This window comes from Grammomys surdaster, unplaced genomic scaffold (assembly GCF_004785775.1).
Source record: "Grammomys surdaster isolate TR1022 unplaced genomic scaffold, NIH_TR_1.0 126189, whole genome shotgun sequence".
NCBI classification, from domain to species: domain Eukaryota; kingdom Metazoa; phylum Chordata; class Mammalia; order Rodentia; family Muridae; genus Grammomys; species Grammomys surdaster.
The window spans coordinates 6820040-6840222 of record NW_021620995.1 but is presented as its reverse complement, the minus strand read 5'-3'; the positions used below and the strand labels follow the sequence as shown (position 1 = coordinate 6840222).

Below are 20183 nucleotides of genomic sequence, written 5' to 3'. Positions count from 1 at the left end.
ACCATACAAAAGATTGAGGCACCTTATACTGGTCTATGTTGGATTACTTTGACATCTGAAGTATGAAAAAGTTTTAAGAGTTTCATTCTGTATTGTATTTGTAGATTATTAATGTCTGTGTTGCATTTGTACTTACTTCAAATATTCTATCTATTGTATATGATCCAATTTTTCCATGTTCCCAACATCAAAATCCATATAGTCTAAATTTTGATATTTTTCAGACTTTACAGTTATATACTATAAGCATATGTCATCTCCAGCTATTTAAATTCATGATAGTTTAAACTTTGTAATATATTTTCATTGAAATAGTTCTATGGCTCATATTCAATTGTTTTCTTTCTTTAAAAAAATTACATGGAATTAAGGTATTTATATTTCTGAAATTGAATATTAGTAACTATAATGTTTGGTTTTAAATTTTGCTTATATATTTAAAGTAATGTTAAAAAAATAAAACCTTGTTTTAGCTTTAAAATTGTCAAGACTTTAAAGAAAATACAAGATGAGAAGGTGGGGTGACACATTAAGTAAGGGCAGGATACTATTAAAAATATTGAAATGGTTTATTTTTGCTATAGGAGCAGCAAACACATGATACATATAGTATAACATATTTTAAAAGTTCGTGTCTAGCTAGGCATGAATTTTCACACTTGCAATTCCAACAGTCAATAAGCAAAAGCAGAAAGATCAAACTTTGTTCCCAAAGTAATGATGGACTCATATCAAGTTGTAACCACCCAAGCTGCCTCAGGTTCGGGGGTCACTTTGCAATGGCCCGTTCTGCTGCTTCGGTCCTCGGGTCAGGGTCTAGCAAGAGAGAGAGTGGGGGCCAGAGATTCGAAGAATGGAGACGAGACAGGGAGTCTGATCAAGTCTCGTTTATTGAAAGGAAATCCTGGGTATTAATACCCTTTACCACATGCCTGGCCCTCATGGACAAGCACAGCTGAAGGCACTATGTCATGTGTCTAGCGGCGTGGATATCATGTGCACCCAGCTAGCAGTGAGGAGACCACGTGCGCCTAACTGCTGGTGGCATTAAACAGAAAAACAAGATATGTGAGAAAAACAAGATGTTTATCAGAGTGTGCTCAGCTGTTTCAGGCTGTTGAAAACAAGTCTTTTGTCAGGGTATATGGTTCTAGATGGCTGCAAAGATGATAGCCACTTTTGGCTAGGAGTTGGCTCCCAACAGGCCCCCCTTTTTAAATTTGTTTTCAAAAGGGAAGGCTGGGAAAACTTATGGAAACCGTGCCTGTCTTAGGTTGGAACAAAGGACCCCAGCCTCTCTTTCTCTTCTCTGGATACTCAACAGCCATTGTTTGAGCTCCTGTCTTAGGATGGCAAGGCCTCCCAGTTAGGGGCAAGGGTCTTGAGGTGTTCTCTTGCCCATCATTGACTATCCAGCTTAGTGCATAAGTTAGGGGTTAATCCTTGTCAGTCTTGATGACAGAGGTTTTAGAATCTCCTACTTCTAGCCTGTAATAAGGGACCTGTATGGGTTTCATTTCAATAGTGTCTATCTGTTGTTGTATGAAAGCCATCAGTCTGTTGAACAGCATGAACCCGAGAAGCAAGAAACTTAATGATGTTTGAATGGTTGGTGTAAACTATTCTGCCTCAGAGCAACACTCTTTTTTAAGGGTAGCACACAATTCCCTCTGTTGGAGGAGTAAAAAGTATAAGCCTCTTCTATTCTGTAGCACTATTTTAGCTAAGGAGGGTAATGAATTCTACAAATGTGATATAGCAGATTCCATTCTTTCTAATTCTAAATCTATATAAGTACAGAACTGGTCATAGCTTTGATCTTAACAAAACAAGTAAGGAAATCCCTGGCCCTGCCCCAATCAATCTCAAACCCAAAAAAACAACTATAGTAACTGTGGTAATGGGTTCTCTCTTAGGTTTAAACAATGTACCTCACTAAGTCATAAATCAGGGAACCAAGAGTCCAATAGAGCCACTCTGGAGGTGTGGGTGGTGATGTCTTGATGACAGAGGTTTTAGAATCTCCTACTTCTACACTGAGAACTTTCCAAGTCAGGTATGCTGGGTGATCTGCTCCAATGTAGCATCTTCATGTTTCCTGCAAAGAAAAAATATGCTTCCAGGGGATTTCTCCTCCCTGGATTTGTTATTGTTGTCTATTTGTTTAATCAGTCTCTCTGGCAGCCAGCGTGCAGCATCTGCCATTTGAGAATATATGCAGACAGAACCTGTTCCCCAGATAAGCAATGGATCTGGCCCATTCCAGGTTCTAGTTAATGGGTCTTTCCAGAGGACTGTTGTAAAATTCTTTTTGATATTAGGATGCCAGAATCTGTCTGCAGCAGATTTTCCTTCAGACTCCATTAGGGCTACACATAATCATTCCCTACTGGGATAACATATCTTGGCCCCAGAGATTAATGGGAAGGCCCAGGATGACATAGGGTTATATATTCCCTGTATTTCCTTCTTTATCTTTCCATGTCAGCACCTTAGAGCTTTGCTGTGGATTTTGGCTTTGGCCAGTACCCCTTAAATTGGTTAAGGTTGGGTCAGAGGCCAGGTGGTGGGCCAATCACTTTGTTTGATGATTGTCACATCAGCTCCTGTATCAAACAAGCCTCAGAATTCCTTCCTGTCGAGCAATATTGTCATTATAGGTTTTTGTTTAGCTATAGGCTGTACCCAGTATGCATCAGGGGAACCAAAGCCTTGATCCCTTCTCTTAGGTCTCTTATATTTGTGATTAGTAGGGATCAATGGAAGTAACAGTAGTTGAGCTATCCTCCTTCCTGTAGGAACGGTGACTATATTCTGTATTGCCTTGGCTACTACCTTAATCTCACCTTGATAATCATTGTCTATAACTCCAGGAAAAAAATTGTAGTCCCTGCATAGCAGCACTGCTTCTTCCCACAATCAGGCCAAACACATTTGGATAGATTGGTCCAAACACTCCGGTGGGTAAGGCCTGAGGTCCCATTTCTGGGGTTAATACTGTGTGGGTGGCAGAACTCAGGTCCAGTCCTGAGCTTCTTGGTGTTGCTCGACTAAGTTCAGAAAGGGATTATTGTTTAATGGTATGAATCTGACTGCCCCATAAGCCTGTTTTGGCTTGTTGGTTCGGTGCCTGGGGCTGGCCCCTGTTCCCGTTTCCCTGATTATGGGAAAGGATGTTTCCTTGTGTATCTCTTTTGGGCCTATATTCACTAGCCCAATACCTTCCACGTTTGCAATGTGGGCATAGGCCAGGCTGTTTTCTAGGCTGTCTCTGGGTTAACTCATTTTCTGCCTTGCCATCTTTTGCAAAGTATCCAGGCTTGCCACATTTAAAACAGGCCATTTTGTCTCTGCTTGCCAAAAAATATCTTACTGATTGTCCTTGCATGGCACCTACTATAGCTAAGCCCTGTTGGTAGGAGGGCCCTATGTCAGAACAGAGTCTGATATACCCAGTAAGGCCTGTCTTTTTCCTATAAGTTCTAGTGGTCGCTTAGCAAGCAGGATTGGCATTTTCATATGCAAGTTGTTTCACATAATCTATACCTGCCTGTGCATTACCAAAAATCCTCCCTGGTGTTGTCATTAATTGATCAACAAAATCAGAAAATTGTTCATCAGGCCCTTGTCTGACTGTGGTCAAAGATGCACCAGGGTCTCCCTTTACTGGGAGTTTGCACCAAGCTTTCATGGCTGCATTTTGAATTTGAGCAAATAAGCCTGGGTCATATTGCATCTGGTTATCACTAGAAACAAATTGCTGTTCTCCTACTAAGGCATCAAAGGACCAACCATTGTCTGCCTGAATATTTCTCCTAGCTGTCTCTTTACAATTCTCATGACACTCTGATTTCCAAATAAGATGTTCACCACCGCTAAGAACTGCTCTCACTAGAGTATTCCAATCACCAGGAGTCAATCACTCCTCTACAGCAGATTCTAAGATTGCAAGAGTAAAGGTAGCAGTGGCACCGCATTGTGACACTGAATTTTTTAATTCTTTAATAATTTGATAATTTAACCTTGTGTGACGTCTCCACACAACCCCTTGAGCATCTCTAGTCTCTGAAACAGGGAAAATCTCAGCCTCTCCCTCCTCTGGGTGCTCGGTGGCTGAACTAAAACCGGAGGATACAGGCTGTCTTTGAGCTCCGGGTTGAGGAACTTGAGAATCTGGGGGATTTTCCTTGCCCTCTCGAGACATTTTCCTTGTCTTTAATTTTTGTAGCTGATTAATCAAGTCCTGATACTCTTTTTCTAACTCTACTTGTTTAAGAAGAGAAATTTGTTGTTTAAGAAAAGAAATTTTGTTCTGCAACTCCTTTATGGGATCTACAACAACAATCCCCATAGCGGGAGCATCTAGAGGTGGAGGAGCACAGGCAGGGGGCCTTCGGGAAGAAGGCCATTCAGGGTCATAATATTTGGCTGCCTCTTCCTCTAGGTCAGCACAATCTGGCTCTGACAAATTGATTACTTCAATCTTGGTCGTACTTTGGATTCTATGTGTTTCTTTTACTTTTGGACATGAAAGGCAACATTTAAGCAGCAAAATAAAAGCAGACACGTGAACAGCATACAATAAAACAAAAACAGAGAGTTGAGTTCAGGCTGACTTATTTCTTGCCCCATTATCATTACTATGACCTATTGGTCTCTACATGGCAGGTTCCCATGGAAATCACTTCTGTTTCACTTCTGAATTTTCAGTTGACTCTTCTTCCTGTAACGTCCCTCAGTGGGTCTCTCATTCTTGCTACCTCGCATTGAGCATCACTTTGTAACTGCCCGAGCTGCCTCACGTTCAGGGTCACTTTGTAATGGCCCTGTTCTGCTGCTCCTGTCTTCAGGTCAGGGTCTAGCAAGAGAGAGAGTGGGGGCCAGAGACACAAAGAATGGAGACAAGACAGGGAGTCTGATCAAGTCTCGTTTATTGAAAGGAAATCCTGGGTATTTATACTCTTTACCACGTGCCTTGCCTTCGTGGACAAGCACAGCTGAAGGCACTATGTCATGTGCCTTGCAGCATGGATATCACGTGCACCTAGCTAGCAGTGTGGAGACCACGTGTGCCTAGCTGCTGGTGGCACTAAAGAGCAAAACAAGATATGTGAGAAAAACAAGATGTTTATCAGAATGTGCTCAGCTGTTGCGGGCTATTGAAAACAAGTCTCTTGTCAGGGTATATGGCTTGAGATGGCTGCAAAGATGATAGATGCTTTTGGCTAGGAGTCGGCTCCCAACATCAAGTTGCAGGCTAGCTTATATGTACATAAGAATCTATCCCAACAAAACAACAAAAAACAATGATTTTTTTTAAAATCAAAGCTATATTTAACTTGTGAGAGGAGGTTCAAAATCTGTGTTGTAGAATGAAACATAAATTACAATATGAGGACTAAGTAAAATATATTATATAATCTTATTAAATCAAACTGGGAGAATAGCTGAACTAAGTAACTTTGGTAACAAATGGAATCTGTAACAGTAAATCTGTAAAGAATAATATATAACATGCTACACTAATACAATATTTTCTTGTGGGAGATAACTCTAAACCAGTATTCATACATGATCTCTTTTTATAATTCTATAAATTTATAAAAATAGTAATTACTTAATTCCTCATCACTGTTAGTTTTGACTCATAAATTAAGCCTTAAATAAAAATCAATTCATAACAATGGATTTCAAATTAATTTATAATATTAATTGTTATGAATTTTTGATATGATGTTTGATATGATATATGTATGATTGATGTGAATTAATATTTGGCCTGTCATTAACACAAAGCATTGCACGTATAAATATTCACTGATATGGATATATTATGTTCATACATTTTTCTTTGAAAGCTAATATAATCTATAAACAAAGATTGAAGAGAAATGAATATGCTCAGCATCTATAACTAATTTTATTTCAATATATAACCCAGAAGCATTCCCTAAAATGATCAGTAGGCCACTGTGGAAAAAAAATACAGAACTTAGAACTGTTTCTTCCTGTTTCGTACAAGGGAAATGTTATCAACATTAGCAAAACAAGAACAAGAAAAAAATACCATGAGTTTATTACTGGAATATATAATCTAAGTCACACCTAAAAAGAAATGAGTTCCAAAATAAATACATTACCAGTAGCAGCTAGAGAATATTCATAAAAAAGTCATAGATACACGCTATATGATGAAGAATATTATCATAGTAATTGGATAAATGGAACAAAAAGAATTGCAAATTACTTGTTAAGAAATTCAAATAACATATAAAGTGTTTCTCTTAAGAACAAAGAGAACAAATACTACCTCACTTAATTTTGTGCAAAATGTAGCCACTAAGCTTCAAAAAGTATAATATTTCATGCAGAAGCCAAAGTAAAAAATCCACCAAGCAGGAAAATGAAAATGAACTTTAATAAACACTATTAAATACTAATGTGACCCAGCTATTTCCCTAATAATCAAGAGAGAGTCCTATGGAATTTTTTAAGATCTGCTCTAGGCTAATTAGTGCTGGGTTACCCCTAATCAATATTCCTATTTATTGGACTGTCTACATCACAGCTGCATTACTCCAGTACTTGTGAACTGAATTAATCTCAGCTGGACTGTCTCTGTTCCATCAGCATGTTGTCAGGCTCCATTTCACTAGGGTACATGCACCTGCTCCATAATGTCTCATGGAGAATTTCCTGTTCTCACTGTCTTCTTCATTCATTCTCCTTTCTTTTTATTCCTCACAGAACCTACTTCTGACTTGCATACTAGTAACTGAAATTCTGCTTTTTTTATTCTCCGCAGCAATTGGCTGAAGCCACCTTTATTTAACCAATAGTCTTAAATTGGGGAGCAAAGTTTACATAATTAGTGTATATGAGGATTTGCTTGTTGCGAGCAAACAGATGTTTGGGCCAGTATTCATCATAATTACTGACTGTATGTGTATGGTTATGTTTTCTCTCTATGTTTGTTTGTGTGCCTCTTGGGGACTATTATTCAAGAAGGCCATTGGATGGTATCAGATCCCCTGGAACTGGAGGTTCAAACTGTCAGAAGCTAGCATGCGGGTGCTGGGAATCCTACCCAGGTCCTATTCAAGAGCAGAAACTGTTATTATCCACTGTGTCATCTTTCCATCCCCCCAACATATATCAAACTGCTTGAGTTACTTTATTTATTCATGTATTTTTAGCATTGGGAACGCACTGTGAGAAAAATAGAATAAAGCTAGGCACAAGAATAGAATCTATGGCAAATAGTCAAGTGAAGGTATTTTCATCCTACATATAATATACTTTAAAAGACTGGATTTTTAAAGATTATGATTTTGTGGATGAGCAAACAATCCTCTTAATTTTTCTGGCATATCTTATCCTCTGTATATGTGCAGGGACACATCATTCTCTACAATTTTTCATTTTCAAATTTTTCATCATTTTGTGGTCTATAGCTTATATTTATTCTATTGGTTAAAAAAAGAAATGTGTTAACAGTGTTTGAAAAAAATGAAGAGCAAGGATGAAAGAATAAATAGAGAAAAGTTAATTGACACAATGATAAAAATGATAAAAAGTCCAATAAAGTAATAGAAGAAAATAGTGATATTAAAATCTTTAGAACAATTATCAATCCAGAACATGTAATTTGCAAAATAGCTATATTTTATTTAAATATGCTTTTTAAGGGCAACAACAAACTTCTTAGAAAGAAGAAGAGAGTGAAAGAATCTCATATATATTTTACTTCTATTAAATCAGTATAGTATCTTTTTGTTACTTTTAACAAGTTCTTATTTATTTCTGTTTAACCTATTACAATTTCCAAGCAATATGAACTCTGCTGTACAAGTCTTGCTAGAGATATCATTCAGATCACAGTGCATGCAATGCTGCCACTTATTAGATCTGAATAAGTGTTCTCTAACTCTTAAAGTTCTGTGTTAAAAAACTTCCTCCAAGATACTTTGAATTAGAATTATTCGTCCGCACTTGAGGACAATGAATAGGATTTCTGAGTCTTTGAAGTTAAAACCTCAAAGTAAAGAACAGTAAAATTTCAATCCTTTGAGCCTCAGAATTTTTTTTTAAAGGAGAAAGACAGCAATGTTCCATCATTCTTTAAAATGAATGTTCAATATTAATGTACTTGAAATTATTTATGTTATATTATCATAATTTTTACACTATTCACAAAAGAAAATATGAAACCAGTTCTAGAGCATTTGCTGCTGTGTTGAAAGCATCACCCAAAGATTTTTCCTTATGAAACTAAGATCTGAAATTTATGTGCTAATGGTATTTGTAATTGGAACTTGCTGATAGCAATTCAGGTTAGATATCACAAGGAGGAGTTACCTGTGATGGCAGAAGTGTCTTTATGAGAAAAGAAAGGGTGATTTAATCTTGTATCCTTACTACACCTTTCCACATGACTCTTTTCATCATGTAGATACAGGCAGAGGACCTACTTCAAGCACTAGCAACAGATGACTAGAATTTCAGTATACAGAATTGTAAAATATAAATTTACTTTTAATGCATCAATGAATTTAATGTACTCAGTTTTAACACCAGTATTCAATCAACCTTCTGTGTGTATAGAAATGGTGACTATATTTTGAATGCGAAGGTCTACAAGCAGTAACAGAATAGAGAACAATGATTTCAGCTTCCTTGTGTTATGTGTGTGTGTGTGTGTAAATGTATGGGTAGAGAGATGATAGATAGACAGACAGACAGACAGACAGACAGATAGATAGATAGATATAATTATGATGTCATTACTATTTCAAAAGTAAATTTATAATCTATTTTACAGAAAATAATCTAAGATTCCTGAATAAACAGTAGAATGTACATTTAGAAAAGTCAAGGCTTTCTGATTTTATTTATTTATTTATTTATTTATTTATTTATTTTTCTTTTGGTGAATCATGATAAACTCCAAGAGATTACCCATAATTGTGAAGAACTACACTACCTTCAAACTTCAGAGATAAATGTCTATATGACTTCCTTATCAATTGATGGCTTCAAGTAAAATAATACGTACTCTTTGTTGAAGACATTTCACTTAGATGGGCCAAAAATGTATGGAAAAGTTTGGTAATCTTATGTAGGTGAGATTTAATAAACATTACTATGCTTCTCAAAAGTAGGAAGGAAAGCTCAATAGAGATATGCTAATTTGAGTCATCTTTTCAGCAAAATGTTCATCAACTCTATGGAAAGGAGTTCTGTAGACATCTCAATAAGAAGTTGATTACTTTTGACTATTTTAACTATTTTTAATGAAAAAAAAAAGTGTTCATCTTCTAGTGATTCTAAGAGCTAGAGGAGTCTTGCATTGTGAGGAAGCAGCCTTATGTACCTTATACCTTAAATGCACCTACGATACATGGCTGAGATATATATGAATTGAAGGTTTTTATATTGCATATAAAATGTGATATCATTGCATGTTCTGATCACATATATACACTGGTTGAAAATGAATAGCTGAGACTATTCATTCCATGTTCTCGTTCTATGTTCTGCTTTAATTTGTTCAAGCCTTTCTTCTCAAAATGAGAAGGCAATTAGCCTTTCATTATATTTTTCATTCAACTGATGCCTTTAACAACTATCTATGAATTGAAGATGTAGATGTTTTGGGCCCTCAGCCTTTGTAAAATTTTTGATTCACTGTTCATGTGGATTTTTCATTTGTATTTACTTCAGAGTAAACTAATTGAACATATCTGACATAGCTCCGATAAAGCAAGATAGAATGCATAGCAAACATTCAAACATTGATATTGTTATTTTACAAGTTTTAGAGAGTAGACACTTCTAGCTAAATGAAAAAGAATGGCTTTTCTTGTTAGAATAAAACTTCTTAAGTCAAAACATATATAAGTTACTAAAACAACGGGATGTTTTATGAAAGAGGCTTACAAGGTAAGGAGACAAGAGAATGCTTTAAGGCAATATTAAAACTTCATCCTGCAGGGAAACTCAAGACAAAATCTATGCAACACAAACTATCTTAAGGAATTCCCTGAAACAAACTGACCAGATTCAATAGACCCTCCTTTCTCCAATGGTATATAAATAGGAAACATTACAGAGAGTCACTCAAAGACAAGAAATGCTGCGAAGAGGACCAATGGAAAATCTGGACAAGTGTGGCCACTTGGAAGGCTCAGAGAACAGCCAACGAGCCTGAAAGAAGCAGAGATTGAGACAATTGCCTTGAAGAAACAAAATGCTGCTGAGCTGCCTGGAAGATGCTCAAACAAACAGTGGGATCTGGAAAAGATGTTCTCCTACCTGTTGAGTTGTCTGTTGGCTATGCAGTTGTGATTCAGATTTCTAGTTTTTATGACTTTTCACCCACACTGAAGTGAACTTTGTTGATGCAACTCTCTTTCAGACAGTTCAGCTCCTACAAATATATATTCACCCATATTCCTTTAAGTTATTCTCATAAAACACATTCATTGGCCAGGTAGGACTTTGGCACTATCTATTCTTTATTATGACCTTGGTTCACTATGTGGAATAAGTAATATTTGTTCATATCTTTCCAAGAATAGAGTATCACAGTTATGGTTGGTTAAAAATTTAGGATTAAGTTTTTTTATTATCAAAACTAGAAGAATGTAAACAAGGAGAATAGTGCTACATCTGGTGTGATTCTTTGTCTGCCTTAAATGGCACAAAAATCTTAATTATTTGCTTCTGTATATTTCCATGAAAAATAAAACAAAATAGTAGGAAACCATTGATAGTGCATGGAGTCTAAGCACAAAGCCGGTAACACTGTCTTACAAAATTTTAACCATGTAGCACAGCTAACAAACTCACTAGAGGTTAGTGAAGTGCCTTAGAAACAATGCCTTATGAGATATACTAAATGCAGATTGTATTGACCTGCCTTTTTTTCATTTTTTTCTACATTTAAAAGATTTTTTTTCACACACTATATCTCAATCATTGTTTCTCTTCCCTCTTCTCAGTTTCTCTTTACTTCAATTTCTGTCAGAATCTGCATTTTTTCTCTCTCCCCTTAGAAAACAAACAGACATATAATGCATAACAATAAAATATAAGATAAAGCAAAACCAAACAAATTATGACGGGGGAAAAAAGCAGAGAAAGAAAAGAGTCCCCCCCCCAATCCCAAAAGGAACAAGAAACAAGTATACATACAGAGACATAATTATTTACATATTCAGAAATCCTATAAAAACACAAAACTGAAAGCCATAAATATGGGAAACCTATAAGGTTAAAAAAAAACCCTAAACTGTAAATATGTAAAATAAAAATAAAAATAACCCTGATATGACATCAAGACAAGCAAAATCAAAGCCTGTCGAAACACTGAGGTTATTTTCTTTTGGCTATCATATGCTGAGCATGTGGCCTACACTTAGGAGTGACACATTTACTTCAAAAATTCTTTGGAACAGTGGAATTTTCATTTTCATGTGGTTTTCAATTGGAAATAGCTTCTGGGTTTGCTATTGGAGCATAATTCTATTTCTACTTACTATTCTAGGATGCCATCTGGTTCATCCCTATTGTGGACCAAAGCATGCTACCTCAGTCTCCTTTCCTATGTGTGTCAGTAGTGCTTTGTTTTGAAGAGCTTTTTTCTTTATCCCCTATCCCCTCTGGTTCTTATATTGTTTCTGCTTCCTTTTATGCAGAATTTACTGAGACCTAAAGGAAAGGCTTATTGGAGAAATGCATTTCAGGGCTGTGTTCCAAGATTTCTCACTCTCTGCATAATATCTGATGTTGGTCTTTGTACTTGTTTCTGTCTACAGCAGAAAGAATCTTCCCTGATAAGTGATCAAGGAAATTATCTATATGTATAGGAAGTTGTCATTAAAACTCATTCAATTGCAACATTGCTTTTTCAGAACAATAGTATTTGACTTTTTTCTTCTAGGTCTATGGACAATCTAATCCCAGGTTCTTAGCCACTCAAGCATTATAGGGAAGGAGTTCCATCTTATAGAGAAGTCTCTAAATTCACATTGCTTGGTTAGTCCCACAAGGTTTATGCCATCATTGTCCTTGTATATCTTGCAAGCAGGACCCCATTATTGTTAAAATATTTGTAGCCTGGTTGATATTTAGTTTTCTACTTTGCTATCTTGTATCTTACAGTACAACGGATGCTAGCCAGTAGGAATGAAGGCTCTACATATGCACCAGAAATTACATTTTGTATTTTGTGAGATTAACATTTCACCATCTTTTCCTTCTTCCTTCTCCCTCCAAACTCTCTTTACTTGCCCTCTTTAAATTTATAGAAATTTCCACTAATTGTTATTTTTAATTAAATAACTATTTATTTAATAAATGTCCGAATCACTGTTTCCTTTCCAATCTCTCCTCATAGTCCCCAACCATTCTGTCCCATCCATTATTCTTCCCTTTCTCTTCAGAAAAAGGGTGGCCTCTCATAAAAAAAAAAATCCTTGGCATATCACATTGCAGAAAGACTAGTCACTGAATCTAGGCTAGGCAGCCCAGTAGGGCAAAAGGGTCCCAAAGCTAGCAATGACATAAGAGCCAGTCTCTGTTCCCAATGTTAGGAGTCCCACATGAAGACCAAGCTACACAGCTGACATATGTACAGAGGTCCTAGGTAGGTCCATGAATGTTCCCAGACTGTCAATTCAGTCTCTTCGAGCCTCAATAGGCCTTAGTGATCATAGATGGAAAAAATTAGATATTCTGTCACCAAAAAAATTAAATAATATTTATTCACCTATTCAATCCCAAAAAATTTATCATTCTTCTGCATACAAGAAACATAATTCAATATTAAAGATAAAAATACCTCAGAAACAGGGCTCAACAAAGATTTTCCAGGCAAATGGACCCAACAAGAAAATTGGTGTAGAGGTTCTACTATCTAACATAATGGACTTTCAACAAAAATTAATCATAAACTATGTGAAATAACTCTTCCTATTTATCAAAGTACAATTCCACCAAGATGACATCTCAATTCTGAATACATATGCCCAAAATCATGGGCACTGACCTTTGCAAAAGAAACATTTCTAAAATATAAATCACATATCCAACTCCATGCATTAATAGTGAGAGACTTCAACATCCTACTCTCACCAACAGACAGTTCATTGACATGTAATCTAAACGAAGAAGCAATGGAACTAACAGTCATTATTACTCAAACAGAACTAACAGATATTTATCTACAGAATATTTCACAAAAAAAAACATGTAATAATACTGTCTTCTTCAAAAATTTTTTCTTCAAAATAGAGCACATTCTCATTCAAAAGAAAAATCTCACAGAATACAAGATTATTGAAAAAAACACTGTATTTTTTGAGACCACTATGAATTAAGCTGAGTTTCAATAAAAACAGAAATAACGTAGAGCTTACAAACTCATGGAAACTGAGCAACTCTATACTCATTGACTAATGAATCAAGGAAGAAATAAAGAATGAAGTTAAAGACATTCTAGCATTCAATGAAAATGAAAGCACAATATACCCAAAGTTATGGGACACAATCAAAGCAGTGCTAAAGGAAAGTTCATGGCACTAAGTGACCTCATAAAGAAATTAGAGAATTCTCATACTAGCAATTTAAAAACACACCTGAAACTTCTAGATGAAAAAGAAGCAAACACCCACAGCAGGAGTAGATTGCAGGAAATAATCAAATTTGGATATGAAATCAGTAAAATAAAAACAAAGAAAACAATACAAAGAATCAACAAAACAAAAATAAGAGTTGGTTCTTTGAGAAAATCCACAAGATTGATAAAAACATAGACAAAATAACTGAAGGTTAGAGAGCAACTAGCCAAATTAATAAAATCATGAAAGAAAAGTGGGACCTAACAATAGGCCCCGAGTAAATGCAAAGAATCATTAGCTCTTACTTCAAATGCTTGTACTCCAAAAATCGGGAAATATAAAAGAAGTTGACAATTTTATTAACAAATACCACTTAACAAAGTTAAATCAAGAACAGATAAATAATCTACATAGGCCTATGATTCATAAGGAAATAAAAGCTGTCATTCAATATCAAATGATTCCAAATAAACAAACAAAAAAACAAACAAACTAAGCCCAGGCTGGGATTGTTTTAGCAAAGAATTCTACCAGATATTCAAAGAAGAGTTAATATCATACTCTTCAAATTATTTCATAAGATAGAAATGAAAGGACCAATATCAAATTCACTATGAAAGGTCACAGTCACACTGATACCTATACCATGCAAAGAGTCTAAAACAAAAAGCAAATTCAGAAAAAAAAAACATTTATGAACATTGATACAACAATACTTAACAAATTCCCAAAAAGGTAATTCAAGAACACAACAAAGAATGAAAAAAGTCTATCATAATCAAGTGGACTTCATCCCACAGATGCAGGGATGGTTCAACACATACAATCTGTCAATATAAACTATACTATAAACAAATTTAAAGTAACCACATCATCTCATTAGATTCAGAAAAAAACTTTGGCAAAAATCTAAGACCCATTCATAATTAATATTTTGTAGTGATGAAGGACATACTTAAACAAAATAAAGGCAAATTACAGCAAGCCAATAGCCAACATTAAATTAAATTGAAATAAAATCAAAGCAATTACACTAAAATCAGAAAGAAAACAAGCCTCTTGACTCTCTCTAAAATTACTCAATATAGTACTTAAGTTTTAACTATAGCAATAACACAACTAAAGGATATCAAGGAGATATAAAAATAGAAATATTGAAGTCAATGTACAGCTATTTGCATATGGTATGATAGTATATGTAAGTGACTCCCAAGATTCTACAAGAGACCACTTACATCTGATAAATACTTTCAGTGAAGTGGCTGAATACATTAACTAAAAAATCATTAATCCTCTTATACATAAATGATAAATAGGCTGAGAATGAAATTAGGAAAACAATACCATTCATCGAAGACATAAATAATATGAAATATTTTTGGGTAACTCTAACCAACCAACTGACAGTCTTGTATGATTAAAAATTTCAAGGCTTTTAAGAAAGAAATTAAAGAAGATATGAGAACATGGGAAGATCTCTTGTGCTCATGGATTGGTAGAACTAACAGTAAAAATGTAGTTTATTAAAAGCAATCTACAAATTCAACCCAATTTCTATCAAAGACTTGTTACTGTCCTTGAAAGAACAATATTCATTTTTATATGGAAAAAACTAAATCATCTTATGATATATAAAACAATCCTGTACAATATAAAAGATCTTCTGGAAGCATCACTATCCCTGATTTTAATCTGGACTTCAGAGAAATAATAATAAAAACTGCATTTGTATTGGCATAAAAATAGTCAGTTTGGTCAATGGAATGGAGCTGGAGACCCAGGACTAAACCCACACACCTATGGACAGTTGATCTTTGACAAAAATTTGTTAAATGTTATTATGTGTATATAATATATATTCTACATATAATAATACATGCATATTCCTAAATAAAAGCAGCAGGATGTGTCAGAAAAGTTACCACAGGATTAACTGGCTTATGGTGGCCAAGTGTTCACAGTGAGTTTGCTTTCTGATCCTTCTGCATCGGCTCTTCATACCATAGTAAAACTGAATTCACCAAACATTGGATTGTTTACTCACTAATAGGAAATGTGAGCTGGGTTTAGACCATCATTAGATAGGTTAGTTTTACCCTACTAATGAATTTACAGAGATGATCATTTGATGTTGAATAAACAATCTATGTATTCTTCCCTAGAGAATCTTTTTTATATATATAGTCATTTATTGAAGAAAATGAAACATCCCAGCCCCAGGATCTCACTCCTATGATACCACACACACCAGTCAACACCACCAGTCCAATAGTACCCATGTTCTCTCAACCTCCACCCCAGGCACAGGAGAGCAGAAGGTTAATAGTCTTCGACATCGGAGTCCAAGTCTGAACTTTGCTGGTTCTGAATTTGACCCTGCTTCCGGTACAAAGAGGCCACCTGGTCACTCGTAGTGGCCTGCTCTGGCTGCTTGTCTTCATGGACAAGAATGAACCGAGGGAAACGAAGAGAGATCCCTTTCTCTTTGTCCACCAGGCCCGGTGCAGCAGGGTAGATGGGGGAGAGGGAGAGATCAGTACACTTCACCTCCCATACAACGCTTGGGTCCAGCCAGTGGTCTGGGGCTACTGTCCCATCAATCCTCACATAGGGGCATGGAGTAGGCAATACCTGGGCCTGCAGGCTCTGGTGATGTTCTTCTAGCTCCTCATCACTGAATCCAGTTCCCAGCTTGCATGTGGCCTGCAGCTCTTCACTCTCCTCATCGTAGGCAACAAACAGGAAGCCCCCATACCGACCAGCCCGCTTCCCCCAGCCCAGGTAGGCATCAATCACCACAAGGTCCAGAGTGTCGCCCACACCATCCAGGTAGTCCTTCTTCAGCTTGAGCCAATTGTGTGACCTCTTGATGATCTCATAGGTGGCATCAACATCCAAGGTTTTCACCATCAGGCCCTCACAGGAGTCCTTCACTGACTGCTCCAAGAACTCACCAATCTGCTCGATGTCCTTGGTGTCCAAGGAGGTGGCGAAGACAAACTCAACCTCTGTCTCTACAAAGTTCTCCCGGAGCAGCTGCTGGTGTCGAGACAGGGGCTGTTGAGACAGAGACTCTCCATTGAGGTAGATGAGGTCAAAAGCATACAGACACACTTGCACCTGTATCTCCGAGGCATCAGTCTCCTTGCGCTTGTGCGTGGTGAGCACTTGGAATGGCTGGATCTGCTTCTTTTGCTGGTCGCAGGACACAGCCTCAGTGTCCAGAATGAAAGATGTGACTAAGGGGTGTTTAATCTTGGGGATGCGGCTGATAATGTCAGAATACTTTCCTGTGTTGTCTTCCTGGTTCCTGCTGAATATCTTCACTTCTCCACCTTCCAGAACATGGATCTGTGCCCACTACCCATCGTATTTATACTCGCAGGTGAAGTCGACCTCCTCAAAGCGTTTCAGGACCTCGCTGACACCCCGAGTGGGATGTGCCAGCTTTGGTTTAAGAGGGACCCCTGGGCTCAGCTTGCAGTGCTCTGGGAGACGTTCCAGGCCATGTTTCAACAGCACAGGAATGATTCGATCCAGGTCAGTCACCTCACAGAAGGTCTGCTTCAAGATCATGCCTCGTTCTTCCAACCCCATCTTTCTGGCCTCTGCTGTCTTGCCCTTCCCAGCATCCACCACGGCTATGGGAAATTCTTGGCCAGGGGGTGTGAGTCTCACAGCCTGGGCAAGAGCAGCCCGTACCGACTGCTCAGCCAGCCCAAGGTGCAGTCACCCACTTAGGGACCTGGCAATGAACCGGGCTTCCGAGTGGCAGCAGGCAACAAAAAGGCCTTTAATAATGTCCATATTCTTGGCCATGGAAGCACTGCCAGTGAGTAGGGCAATGTCACAGAATTTGGTAAAGACTCCAGAAATGGTAAGTGGAGGAGGCAGCATGAGTCTCTGAGTGCTGCGGCTGTTCTCGGCCACGAGACCCACGTCCCCCTTTTCAGCTACCTCAGCCCGAATGGACTCCAGCTGACGACCTGTGGCCTGGGCAACTGCCTTGTGGAGGACACCATCACCAACACCCAGCTCTAGTCCCTGCTGAGGTGGCCCGAGGTGGTTGAGGCTAAGATAGAGAACAGGGAGCAGGTCTGAAGGGGACAGGGCCACCACAGAGCGCAGTAGGTTGTTCAGTGTCTCCACCATCTTGAGCCGAGCAGAAACCTCCTCAATCTTCTCAAATGTCCGGGCCACAGCGAGGAAAGGAATCTTCTGGCCATGTTTCCAGCTGGCATCTTCAATGGGATGGTAGTTAGTTTTGGAAGGATTATAATTTGTTGGATCCATGGTTCCCTTGGTCTCTTCCTTCCTTGGAGTGCCTGACTCTTCTTGTTTGACTTCAGTTTTCACTGCTGGTTTTCGGGGTGTGAGGAAACTACTTAGTGTCTTGGCACCTCTGGCCGGAGGCTTGCTCTGTTCCTCTTCCTGAGGCTTCTGTTTCACACCTGCTTTACACACTGGAATGTTCTCTGTCTTTGTCAGGGTTACTGACTCAGGGGACTTGGTGGGCCCAGGGGCTACTATGGGCTGGTCCTTCTCCGTTTTTTCCTTCTGTTCTACCTCTTCAGCCTCTGTGAGGCTTTCTGTTGGGGTCTGTGTTTCTTCTTCTTTCTTCCTTTTCTTAGCTGCTTTGTCTTTGTCCTCATTCTGCTCCTTGAGAGTGTCTTCAATTGTCCGTTTGGGAAGTTGCTTCTGTGCAGTTCGCTGCTTTGGCAATCCTGATGGGGAGATGTCCATGGAGGGGCTGCGGCTGAAAAAGGACTGTTCTCAGGACATGTGTCAGGGCTGGGAGGAGAGCTCTGCTTGGAGTCTGACACAGGCTTTTGGACTTTGGGGGTGCGAGGGGCATCATCTTCGTCCTCCCCTTCACTGCTGAGGACCTGGGTTACCTTCCTTCTTGGTTTCTTCATTGGAGAATCACTCTCGGGCACCACTCGATTCCTCTCCTTCAACGCCACCTTTGGAGGTGGTTCCTTCTCTCTGATGTTGCTGGGTGTCTTCTTCTCTGGCTTCTTCCCTTTACCTTCTTTGTGGGTTGAAAAAATGACATAATACTTTTCTGCATGTTGGCAGCAGAAGTCTCTCCTTTCCTCTCTTGCTCTTTTTTTCTCATCAGTTGTACCTCTCCAAATCACTTTGCCGGATGCCACACTCGCTCGCTCAGGGACGCAAACCCGAAAGCCCCAAATTCGCAACACACAGATTTCGCGCGCAGTTCCCTAGAGAATCTTATTTTTTCTACTCTACTCATTCCTTAATTGCCCTATAAAAATGAGTACTTTCTTGTCTTTTATACCACTCCTACAGAGTTAAGATTGGACTCAGAGATTATATGCAGATAAAAGTATGAAAGGAAGAAAACAATCACCAGAAGAGTCTTTTAGCTCAATGACTGGGAAAATTGGCTACTATCTGTTTACATGTACTTCAGGACCAAAACTTGGGGTCATATTATTATCTTCACAATTAGTAAACTTCAATAAAATATGGTTTTTCAAACCACTGGTTCTTAACATTCATAACCCTGTGAACTTGTAATACAGTTCCTTATGTTTTTGTAACCTCAAAATTGTAAATTATTTTGTTGCTTCTTCATAAAGTTAGTGTCACTATTTTGCTTTATAATGTTACAACCTATGCAGGGTATATCATGCGTGATCACCAAAGGGGTTGTGACCCACCGGTTTAGAAATGCTGCTCCAAACAGTAGCACATTCACATCGTTTTCTTCACAGAATGTTGCTCCATCTTTAATTAGTGGCCTCCTGATGTCCGAAGATTTCATAAAAGCCTCCAAACTTGTGGACAAAAAGGGATGCAAAACAAATTGACCTTTACCAGGGAAGAAGGTGAGCTGTACCAGACCAGTGGTATTTGTTCCAGTCTTATTTGTTCCAGTTTGGATGCAGTTCCTACATTCCACATGATTCTGGCATGATTCACTTACAAGAGCATTATTCTTCTGGGAAGTCAGATCACATGAACCCACATAAAAGTGAATTAATTTGGGACATTCAGTGTATTTCATGTTTATATATATATATATATAAACTAGGAAATGAATTTGAACACAAGAGTACGTGATTTAAATGCTCTAGGCAAAATTAGTGTGCATACATACTATATATGTTAGAAAAAAAGTTACTTTAATTTTACATAGTACATGTGGAATTTGTATATCTTCCTTCAAGATGGGATACACAACCAAAGAACTCTGATTTATGCTGAAAGGAACTAAATATTAAATTTACTATGCTATAGAGGATTATAATAATTGTATATAAACTTCTAGTTATCCCTTCTCCTATATATGAACATCTTCAGCATTCAAAAACAAATGAAAACTCATCACCACTGACTTAGTCAATATTATACTGAAATGGATACTTATGATAAATATAATATAATTTAATAATACAATAATGTACTTCATATACTAAGTAGAGAAATGCATATTAAGTAATTAATATTTATACTTCAAAGTGTGCAGAATAAATATGGACAAAATAAGTATAAACAAGTATGTACAAAGTTGGTACAATATCGTGGGAGATA

At 37.6% G+C, this 20183-nt stretch overlaps 1 pseudogene; it reads right to left on the bottom strand.

The window, feature by feature from the left end:
- Positions 1–15941: 15941 nt before the first annotated feature.
- Positions 15942–18837, bottom strand: LOC114613138 (annotated as a pseudogene).
- Positions 18838–20183: the final 1346 nt, after the last annotated feature.